The 12,574-nt window shown below is 38.9% G+C and overlaps 1 protein-coding gene across 2 annotated transcripts in view; it reads right to left on the bottom strand.

The window, feature by feature from the left end:
- The window catches only part of phf2 (PHD finger protein 2), a 38,737-nt gene that overhangs the window by 25,268 nt on the left and 895 nt on the right, over positions 1–12,574 (bottom strand). The gene's annotated exons all lie outside the window — the stretch shown is intronic.

Below are 12,574 nucleotides of genomic sequence, written 5' to 3'. Positions count from 1 at the left end.
CAAGTCCAATGAAGCTGATTCTGATTCTAATAACGTCCAAAAGCTTCAGCAGTGATGCAAAACACGACAACAACACAGCAGACAAGAGATAAACACGCACAAGAAGTCCGGCTGATTGATTTGAAAACAATGCATTTGCCTTGTTTGAACTGATGACAGTGAATGCCCCGCTCTTCCCACTGTTCCAAACAGCAGCTGTCATGGTCTTGTGCACAAGCAAATTCCTCCCATTTGGAGCCGCTGCTCCCAAGCTCATGTGGACTGGGAGTTTCCCCAGAATGTGAACTCCACGGCTTTACTACACCGCCTACTCCCTTTCACTGAGGGCAAATACAACAGTGTGTGTGTGTGTGTGTGTGTGTGGACATAGTGGAAATGCCTGTTCATGACGTCCAACTTGGTGGCTTAGAGGAAAACTCCTAAAGTTTGTGCTGAACATGAAATGCACAAACAGATGTTTACACACTTTCATTGTCAGCTTTCTGTGGTCGAAGAATTCATTCAGAGTTTATTGAGGTGTGGTCACTTCAGCTTTTTGCTAAGGAGCAGAAAAAGGTTCATGCCGTTTGAGACATGTTTTTACCCCACTTAGGAGTAAGTTAGAGTTTCACTAACACTGAGAAATACATATACATGTCACCTTGACAGCTGTGGCACAGCTCCACATTAATTCTGCTGAGAAGTGTCTGAATGAGACTAAACACACTTCATAAGATCAGGTTTCCTCCACTTCAGCTTCTCTGTATAGCTGCCATGTTGGTTTCAGAACTGATCTTGTGACTATAGGACTTATTTTTAAACCTGCACCAGGTCTAAACCACATCTGAGTTCCTTCATCACTTCATAAGCTGCAGTGCAGCCTCGTCTTTGAACATCTGTGAAACTGACTTCAACCTCTTACCCTCCTCTGTGGGGGGTAAGAGAAATGACTCCTCCTCTGCAGAGACTGATAACATGTCATATGATAAGTGTCTGTCATTCTACATTATAAGTGATAATATATAAAGGGAATGTTATGTCTATCACTGTTATGCCAGCACTGTTTGTAAAGATGTACACGTCTAGGGTTTATCATAGACTTTAAAGCACCTGTTCTGTAACATGTAAATACAATTCACTCACTGTGGAGTAATCACGTTTAAAGAAATTGGAACAAACACGCCATTTGTTTGAATGAATTTGAACATGCCACGTAGCCAACACATTTTAAGTTATGCTCTAGAACTGACATTTTGCGGTGCCTAGGCTACTGTAAGGTGCAAGCCGGCAACAGAGTGACCTTAAAGGATCATTCCTTCCACGGAATAATCATTTGTATATCAATTACTCATCTCATGCTAACATCAATTCATGAATTTGTGTGCCTCAACAGTGAACAAAAAGAAGAAAATTCTTGATGAACTGGAGTTTAAAAAAAGGCTGTGTTCAACAACAGCAAAACAATGTCAAAACATTTGTTCACAAACTCTCACACAACTCATGAAGTATAATCCAAGTGTCATTTATCCAGCTGTATGCTCAGGACTTGCAAAACTTGAGCAGCGCCCCTGAACACACGTTTGCCCATGCACGCTACTCATATGCGGAAGTGTTTTAAATAGTAAGGTTTTAATGACAATGGTTGTGTTTGGGAAGTCCTGAGCAGATGACTGAATAAATGAGACTTGGATTGGAGTTTGCAAATCAATGTTTTGATTGACTTTTGCTGTTGTAAAACACGGCCCCCTATTACTCCAATTCATCAAGAGGTTTTGCGGTTTTTAGATTCTTCATTCCCTGTGGAGGCATGTGAGAAAAACAAAGTTTACTTCATGCATTCAACGCAACATGAAGTGAGGAACTGATATACAAACAGTCAATTGTGGGGTGAAGTGTTCCTTTAATTCACCATTTTTCCGGTCCATGGTGTCAAATCCAAAAAGCTTCCTCCTCAAATTACTTCTCAGATGGTCTGGTGTCATTGTTATCATTTCAGAACAGCTCTCTGTTTCTTTTGCTTTCTCCTTGTTGTGTTAGTGAGATGTAGGACAGTGGGTCAGGTGAACAGTGAATTTTATGGACACCTGTAGCTATAGTACAGGGCACGGCCTATTAAATACATTAGATTTTGTTTTTTAACAGATTATTATAAATTGTATATTCATTTTTTCCTATTTTTAAACAGTGGTACTAATTTAGCTACAAAGCCAGACTGATGCTATCGTGGCTGTTAGTATCTGGTGTCATTTAAACTGAAATAATTATAGACAGGAACACTTAAAATACTTTTAAAAAGTCTTGTGCTAATGATGCATGGAGGACATCCATAGTGTTAATGCTGGTGCCACGAGGTCTATTAGAGACACACTGAAGTAAAGAGAGGCCGACAATGCTATTTAAAGGGGCAATCCACCAATTTTACACTTGAGGATCAGTCTAGTCGACACAGTTAATACTGCTCAGTCTGTGAAAACAGTTGTATATATCTCTTGCGGCTCTGGGGGAGCTTTTCTAAAGTGGATGAAAATACAGTGATGATGTCATAATGATTTAATCGGGGGTTATCTCAGTTTGGGTTTGATTCTAGGATTTTTGACACAAACTGAGGGGTGTGAAGTTTAAAAGATATTAGTGTGTATCAAGCAGGGAACATTCAAAGAAAAATCACAAGTAAGATGCATTATGGGAAGTGTACGATCCAGCAGTTTTGGAGCTTGATCCACACTAAAAGTCAGGACATCGCTCCCTCTGGTGCTTTGATTTTTATCATTCTTTTAAGCCTCTCTCTCAAAGTGCAAGTTACTGGGGTGGCCCTTTAACAGATTCACTGACACACTGGGTGCTCAGTAGCCTAATTACTAAAGGTCAGACTGTATTACATACTGCAGGTCTGATCACAGCATAAGGTAGGAGGTGGACTCAGACATCAAACTGAGACAGACATGATAGAAACAGTCGTACATCCAGTCATGGGGCCCTCATTACAACTATTACTCCTCTTTCCCTGTCCTTCATCGCTGCTTTCTACCACCAACTCTCCAGTGAATCACATATGATTTAAATAAAAAAGGTTTTACTCAAAAGCTACATGTAACAAATCCTTCAGCACAGTCTTCATTTCCATAAAACAGTTCTGCTATCACCAAATTTTCTTTTGTTGCTGGGTTCAACTCCTTCACTGAACCCACAGACAAGGCTGATCTATAACTGTAGCTCAAACAGCCAAATGTGATAGATAGCACGGTTCAGCCAGTGCCAGCGCTAGCTCAGTGACTTCCTGTTGTACCTTCAGTCCCTTGAGACTCTCCCAGTCGCCATTCTGAGAAGGTGTTTGCTTGTGTTTGCTAAAAGTGCTGTTACAGAACAGTTTAGTTTTAATGGGTGTGAATTCATGTAGTCATGTTCTACTGTGTGTCAGTGTGAAAAATGTCATGAAGGTGATGCTGTTTCAAAATGAGTAATTTGGCCTCTTGAGAGAAAATTCAGCTCATAGTGCTAGCTAGTAACTGACTTGTTTATTCAATAGCAAGCAAATGGTTTTTATTTTACTGTAATAAGCTGTTATTTGAGACGCATAGGGCTGTCTCAGATACCAGTTTTTGGGCTCTGGAGTTTCGGTGAACATGACTCGGGAAGGACTCAGCCAGACATTCCTCTGTTCTTGGCTGAGATGGACGCATAAAGCTGCAACATGTGTCTCTTAATTTTTAAGGATTCTGTTTTTCTACAGCATTGCTGTTATTATTATGATTTGCTAATTAACAAAATCATTTAGCAAAGGTTTGGTGTTTTATGCATGTTGGTCGAGCGAGGTAGTATCGGTACATTTTTAACAATTTTTGTTATTACAGATAAATCATGACCTAAATAAATGCTTACAATGATAGGCTCCAAAGCCAAAACTACCCGAATTCCAAAATTGAAAACCGAATACCTCCCCAACGAATGAATATCTTAATAGTTGAACATTTGGGCCCTGCTCTATAGACACAGTAGGTAATGTCAGGTATTATGTATGTTATACACACAAACAGTATGGTTAACATGAAACGTGCTATATTGTCTGACGGTAAAATTCGTCAGGGGAACAATCTGTCACTAATTAAAACAACACATACATGTCTGTGCTAGACATATTTTTGGGAATCCTGTGGGTCGCAGGATTCCTGTGGGATTCCCACGGGACGGGATTCAATTTCACTAATCATCACGTGACTGGAATGGGACAGGACAAAAAAGTGAATGGGAGGGTGGGGCAGGAATTAAAATATAACATTGGGCTAACAATGTGAAGTCATCAGCTATTAGTTCATTTCTACAGAGCATATGGAAGAATATGCCTGTAAGTATGAGCACACATCATTTTATGTTTAGCATGTAAAGTGAAATAGAATGTCTATTAAGATACAATATCGGAATGCTAATTTCCGTTAGCGCATTAATACTAATTCCCATTATGTGTTAGCATCTAGCTAACGGACTAGGCACTAGTTATTTGCCACATGGTAGTGGCAGTCAGAATCAGAATAAGGTTTATTCCCAAGTAGGTTTTCACTAACAATGGATTTGCCTTGGTGTTTGGTGCAAACAATAAGCATATTATGAGAAAATAAAACTGAAGGCAAAGTACAAGTGCAGAGTCAAAAGTGCAAAAGTCAAAAACACAACTGTGGGCCTAAAAAAGAAAATTACAGCAAAAATATGCAAAAAAAAAAATACTGTAAATATTATAACACAACAAAAAATATATAGCTGGGTCAGCTGTTATGTTAGGAGTTATTTAAACATTACACTATAACGATTAAATGTGCTTAGTTTTTCCTATATAAATATGCAGTTTTAACATGAATAGTCACAGTTTTATTTATTACTTAAAAACACAACACAGGAATGGGATGGAAGAGAAATCATTCGTCCAACAATGGGATGGGACAGAATTTTTTTTTTGTGGGAGAGGGATGTGACAGGAGTGAAAATCCACTCACCATGTCACCCTTTAGTCTGTACTCAATACAAGGACAGAATCAATGTTGTTGAGACAGCTAGTATATACAACACTCTGCTCTTCTCACCTGTATTGTCCAATATGGCTAAGACAGCACGTCACATCGCCTATAACGTTTCTACTAAAGCTTGTTACCTGAAGCTTAAAGAATGACTGCGGTAAGGATGAGGAGAAATAATCATCGATAGTAGCTCCAGTGGAAATCTGTTTACAGTGATTCCACTTTTTCTGGAAAGACAAATTGCTTGTGTAAAATCATTTCTAAAAAATGGATAATTTCAATGCTGTGAGCACAACAAATGAAATTCCATTTACCTCCATTGTATTAGTGTGGCAAGAAAAATTTAGAGATACATCCTAAAACGCGGAACAAATAAAACTAAAACAACCCGGCCTGATGCCGCTAGGCTGGGACCATTAACGCATTTTAATACAGTAGCTGATTAACAGCCAGAACCAAAACACTGTGATGTCAGTGTGGTGAAAGCCCACAGCTAATCCACTAACAGTCAGGCGTTGTGACTTCAAGTCAAGTCGAGACAGATTCAGGAACAGAACAAGAACAGAAAGGAAAGGTACATAGTTTAGCTGATTTATTTTGCCAGTATGTCATTATGCGTAATAGAGATAGGAATTAGTGCTATAACTCTCCTAATTACACCTAGTAACAAGCTTAAACACTTTATGTTTTAGCTCAGTGTCTGTGTCAAATTTTACATTATATGTACTCTGAGTATATCTCCACTATCTATCTATATATATAAATCATCAGGATAGTCCATACAGGTGAGTCACAGACTGCAGTGACGAGGAGCAGTGAGAGAAAAGGTACGTCTGCACTGATACCTCATCTGGAGTGAAATGCTGCCTGACAATGTAAAGCTTGAAGGAGGAAGCATCCCTGTAAGACAAGGGTGGCCAAAGTGGGGCCCGGGGTCCAAAGATAAACCACAATCTTTGATATGATCAACCAAATTATAACTGAGGTATAATTAACATGCCTCTCCATTTGTGGTGATTTTCATATGTAGGCATTAGAAACTGATGCGCTGTGTCCAGTGACAATTCAAGGCCAAGAAAGTGTTACATCATCCTCAACAAGAACAGCGCCTCCATCGACTGTCAGACACTATAAGTCAAGATCCTGTTTTCTGTCCCTGAAGACAGTTCTGACATGGATGTGCAACTATATGGTACCATGTTTACATTAGAAGTACTACATGATTTCTGCTGTTTCCATATTGAATGATACTTAGTATTACAAAACTGATCATGATGTAATCGGGCATCCTTATTTAGTTTCAGTTCTTTATTTGAGTAAAAAAAACCTGGTTATATAGGACTGCTTGGTTTTTAAAAATGAGTAAAAATTGATTTTGTATCCTCTCACGATGGGAAATTTTCCATGCATAGAAACAAAAAGATTAACATATTCGAGTTATGTTTTACCACAGATCAATCTGGAGGATTTTTGTTAGTTTGTTTTAGATAGACATGGGACAATATGAAAATTTCATGTCCCAATTATTCTGGCCTGGATTTACGATATGATCCTGACAATCATTAAAATATACTGAAAATGGCTCTAAACCATGCTGGAATCACTTTACATTGCATTTTGTTAAGAAATAAATATTTTTATTGCATCACCGTTAGGACACACATCTTTTTTAGTGAAAAACAATAAACAATATTTAAAAGTCAGCTTTTCAAATATTTGAAATAGTATCATCATATCTTTGGATATGAAATATACCAATGCTTGATTAAGATCTTTTGTGCTTTTTGAGATTGGTCCATGAGCAGCCTGTTTTTGCAGAGTCTCTTTTATTGATGGTAGCCCAGGAGACTCTTTGGGTGCTGCAGGACGCAATATCCACGATGATCACGATAAAGGAAATTCACCATGATCAACTTGTTATGAGTGTGGATGACGGATCCCATAGGATCAAGGCCATATCTAACGTTACTTGACCAAAAGCAGCTGAGTTGACATCATGGTGACTGATCGCTTCATTGTATGGTTGAGTAACAAGAATGAAGGTGCAAAATCATGATGATCAGCTTCAGTAGTTTTATAACTCCTATGTATGTTAGCGGTTGATGTTGGTTGGAGGTTTCACTTCTACTTTCCTGTTCTTACGTTCACTCACTGTTTCTGTTCTGTGCTATCAGAGCTGCAACAAAGTCTTCATGTCCTGCTGTTGCACACTCAGCACTTCATCAGGTTCTCTTCACCAGTGAAGCACCAGAAGGCTTTTATTGTGAAGCAGCTGCAGGAAGTGTTGACTTAGGCCTATTTTATGCTTGGTAGCTCAACACTTGTTGACAATTGTTTCCCAACAGAAGCTACTGTGTCTGTCAACTGTGCACATTACCCTGCAGACACAGTAAATGAGATGTAAAGCTGCATTAATCAATATTGAATAATAGCATTAATGTGAAAGGGGTTGCTCATAGTAAAAAATCCAAAGAGAATATTCATCCATCTGTGCGACCTCTTTTAGCACACTGTTTTGGTTTTACAGCTCATTTACAGATATTCCCAATGGGGATCCTGGACACCAAAACAAAGACAAAAAAATGTGAATATTGAAATTCCATTTGTCTAGTGGCCAGGACCTCAGGGCCAATACGATGATAATCTTGCTTTGGAGGTACAAGTAGCCAACTCTTTGCTAAGACGTTAATCGCTGCAACTTTATAAGGTGATAATACAGAGCCCAAAGGCTTCTAGCTTCTGTGACTCAATTCAGTCTCTCTTTGAGCATTTCTTTTACTGGTCTTTGGCAGAACTGGCACATGATCCTTGGGTTTAATATTAAAATAATCTGCTGCAGCACATTCTTCGTAACTATAGCAAAACCAAACAATGATTTATTTTCTAGCATTCAGTTCCCCCTACCGACAACGGATGTCAATATGTCGTCAGAAAGACGTTGAACTTTTATGGTAGACAGACGTTAAATTTTCATTGGAACGAAAATTGGGTTCACAATATTTTAAATGTCTAATAACGTTTGAATGCCACTTTGTAAGGACTTAAACATTCTAAAGTGTTGCAGACGCTGTTATGTCAACATCAAGATGACATTGACATAAAATGTTCGGAAGTCGCTGGATTTTGGTTACTTAATGCAATTAAAAACCAACAAAATACCAGCATCATCTGTCATCAGCATTCTACGTCAAATTGACATTGAAATTTGGTTTAATTTAGGTTTTGACGTCAGGTGACTAAAATTTAATGTCAGGACAATGTCAAAAGCCAAAGTTGTTGGCAGTCAGCTGGGCCCATGACATTTTCCTAGCTCAGTCACATGCATGTCAGATGTCATTATAACTTTTTCTAATATATTTCTTTCTGTGCTGTAATCTCTGCTGTCACAGACACACTGTGCAGTTTATTAATTGTGTGGGCTGATGTTGGCTTGGCAAGAGGGCCTATATACACTTAAGAGCTTATATTACTTAGTGTACATACTTAATGCACAGCAGCTAGAGCAGAGCAAAACTGTGGTGTTAATTAAACCTTTTCAAGAAGATACAGTTACAGTATACCAAATCTGAATGCAAAGATCGGTGAAGACCAGGTTAGATACTGAAGTGAGCAAGAGAAAGCTAGAAGTCTGTAATAACCTGTTTTCACTTCTGGGACTGGTTATCTCTGAGAAATCTACAGTCATTTAAAGAATATTGGATTTGAATGGGATTGGTGATCTGTGAAAAGTCAGGTATGTGACAGTACATAGTATATAAAGAACAAACTGTAGAGTAAGTATTTGCTAGGTAGTAGATAGGTAATTATTGAGTCTTAATAAGTGATAATTGTAATAAAATCAAGTTGCAGTACCTACTGGCATCAGTGAAATGGGACAGTAACAAATACTGTGTTTTTGCTATTCATGGCAAAAAAAAATTAAACTAAAGTGATGATATTCAGAGAAATGGTGCAGTTGCTGAGTGACTTCTTGTGGTACCAACAAAAAAGGGCCCACTTAAAACAAATTTGAATTTTAAATGTCACAACTGTACTGACTGACTGTAATGCAGTAAAAGCTTCACACGTCACATAGAGGCCCAATGGGAAGAGATACTGTTGTACTGTTAAATTTGCAATTGTTATTTCCAACACTAGGCCACTGATGGTCCCTAGTATGTGTAGTTACTGCGACAGTACGGTGTGTCAACGTAGTATTTTATAGCTACTGTAACAGACATGAAAGGAACAGGACAAAATTGTGAGCAAAATGTTCTTACATACAGACAAATGGCAAGATATTAATCAGCGTGTGCGGTACAGAGATATGTTTGGGGTGAGTTGAGCCTAGCTTAGCACAATGACTAAATGCTAGCTGCTAACTTCTGGCTACATTCATGCTTTTTCACCACTAGGGGGCAAAAGAACCCCAAAACAAACTGACAGACACACGGTCTTAATGTATAACTATTGCATTAAGGTAACATTTTACACATCCGATAACAACATTCTCACCCTACTGGAGTCACGTTTCTGGCCGATGCACTGTACGCTGAATTTGACAGATACGGATTTTTTTATGCTGATATTGATATTGATGTGTGAGTTCATTTATAAATGTAAACACTATAAACATTTTCAGTTTTGTGATGAAAGAACTGTGACAAAGATAGAGACTTAGCGGGAATCCTGCTGTAAAAAAAAAAAAAAAAAAAAAAATGTTGTAACTATGTTACAGTGACAACCTTTCTAAATTACCCCAAAACATATTGGCATTTCTGTATTGCAATGTTTTGCTACTCATCAGCCAACAGGAGCCCATAGTGACATCTCTGTTTCAGGCTAACGTGGCAGATAATAATGTATCAGTCATCTAATTTATCAGTAGGGTTCCAATGAGTTCAATACTCACTCTCTTTTAGCTGTGGTTTGGTCTCCACCAACTACTGAGATAAAATACAAGACTCTTTAGACTCTGCAAGATGTCTGATTTCCTCACCAGCTAGCTTAGCTGCTAACAGCATATAGTGGATTTATCAGAGGATGTCGGCTGATAACAGCTGATTACTGCTTTGGTAAAGAAGGGTTGATGAGAGCAGTGAGAATGAACCCTGCAGTGAACCGGGGGACCAGTAAATCAAAAATAACGAGCTAAAAGAGGCTAAAAGGCTCAATGGAGCCGCAGAGTTGGGCAATAGCTCTCTGTGGGTTTGTCATTACGGGTGACCCTTTTCACATTCCACACATTCATTTAATACAATATAAAACATATTGACTAAAGCTGAGAAATCGAACAACTTCAAAAGCTGACTTATGTGCATGTTGGACCGTTCAGTCCACATGGGCTGAAACAGAAATGTACAGTAAAAGCAAGACATTGTGGTTTTAGGAGCAGTTAGAGTTTGAACTGCTTCCTGATCAACAACAGATGGGCACAACAACTGCAAGCAGCATCTCAAAAGCTCTCTCCTGAATGCTGTTATGACTCAAACACGGCGGAAACCAGGATGACTCTTTTAGATGTAAATAAGACAGAAGTTGTACAAAGGGTTGTTGTTCAGTTTTGATGGAGCTGGGCTAAGAGAAACTCATACCTGTCTTCTTACCAGACTCTATGACAGCAACATGTTCCCCAATATATTTCATTTTTACCATATTCTGGAAATAAATGAACATAACTACTCCATGCTCATTACAACACACATGTGTGTTGTTACAACCAGTGTAATCATATTTCAACACCACACAAACTATTCCCTTGATATTTTTATAGCTTGACATAAAGCTTGGCTGCTGTCAAGGTATTGCGGTATACTTGGGTATTAAGGAATCCTGAAGGTATGATTTTCAATACCGTCAAAATTACAGACGCTTCTCTTTCTTTTAAACTGATACAGAGATGCTGTATTGAGGTGATGTAAGTGCACAGCACGTGGCACCAGAGGTCAGTCTCTACTGGTGGCACAGGCAGCTGAGCTGAGAAAGATGACAACTGCGAATGGTGAGGATAACGTTACAGAACTAGGGAAAAAAATACCACATATAACTATCTTAAGACAACCTCTTCCATCTACAAGCGCAATTTTTAGCCATGATATTATTCAACACATCATTTCTGTTCAGCCCACTGATGTGTCTGTATCTGCTGCAGCAATGAGTGTCATCAGGTCCACAGGTATCTAAACAAGGCAAGACTTATCTAAGTAGGCAAAAACACAGCATTGTAAGCAATGACTTTACCCCCAGTAACGCAGCTTTTACATTTTTTAAACACAAATAACATCATGTACTGTATATCCCTGTGAAATGTCAGGAAGGTTTGACGGTATGAAAAAATAGAAACTGCCCAAGCCTACTTGACAGTGTAATTACCACTTATTAACTCCTCTTGCCATATGCATGCATACATGTGTGTGAACATGTCAGATAACAAATGCTACCCTTTGCCACCTCCAAAGCAAATACAGTGCATATCCAGCTCATCACAACAGACTATTTAAATGGCTGAGGAGAGACAAAGTGAGATGCATAATATTGTATGAGGGATCCCACAGGGCTCCATTAATGGCTCCCTGCTTTTCAGTTTGCAGATGTTGCTGTGTACCAAAAACCATAATTATGTTGATGTCATGTAGGACTAATAATACCGTAACAACCTCTACAGTGACTTCATCTCAGAAGTGAGTACCACAGATCCAGTTTGATAACATAATAGGTGCGTTAAGTATTATATATTTTTTTCCTGCTCTAAATGTACATAGCTTAAGTGCTGTTTATATTTCCATTTATAATTTGAGTTAAGTAACCTAATTTTTCACTTAATAGAGGTCAGCTGAGGCCAGCTCAGGTTCCTGAATGATTTGATTTTATTATAAGCAACACTTATTTAACAGGGGACATAAACCTTTCAGATTTGAACTCACAGAATTCCCTGCTGTATATAAATGATATAGTAAGCAGCATCATGCTGATATAGGAATATTTAGGATCTAAATTTTCAATAGGATTTTTTTTTCATTATACTGGTTGTTTGGCTCATGCTGATGCGTGACTGGAGGTCATGGCTTATCTCCAGCCTTTAATTCGCTCCTATATACAGTGATAAAGCTCCACACAGCGCAGGCAGCCAGGGGGAGCATTAAAGGGTTAACGTTCAGGCGCGTAAATACTGTTCATCGCTCTGAAGGGCTTGTTCACCAAAACGAAACACGATTAACAAATGATCTATTCCCAAAAAGACATGCAGAGTGCAGCCGAACAGCATGAAACATGGCAAAACAAAGACGGGTGCAGGGACTGACTGGTGTAGCAACAACTCCAACAACAGGAGGCAAATATAACATGATGATAACAGGGATCATTACAGCTCATGGACGGCGGAGAAAGTGATGAGCGGCGGCGGAGCATACGTCTCCGTTTAAACGCAGTGAAAGAAAATAGCAATCAGCCGAAGCTCACAGAAGTGACAAAGCTGCTGGCTGTGTGTTAATAAGTGTATTATTTCCCCCGCTAAAGCTTAAGGGCATCCAGTCCGGGCTATTGTCAGCCATAGCTGCTGCCTGGCAGGAAGGCTGTGCGGAGCTGAGCTCAGACTCGGGTCGTGATTTTCA

The sequence above is a fragment of the Epinephelus lanceolatus genome, chromosome 1, assembly GCF_041903045.1.
Source record: "Epinephelus lanceolatus isolate andai-2023 chromosome 1, ASM4190304v1, whole genome shotgun sequence".
In the NCBI taxonomy this organism is placed as follows: Eukaryota; Metazoa; Chordata; class Actinopteri; order Perciformes; family Serranidae; genus Epinephelus; species Epinephelus lanceolatus.
Note: the sequence above shows the minus strand (reverse complement) of the source record. Positions and strands in the feature narration are given on the sequence as shown.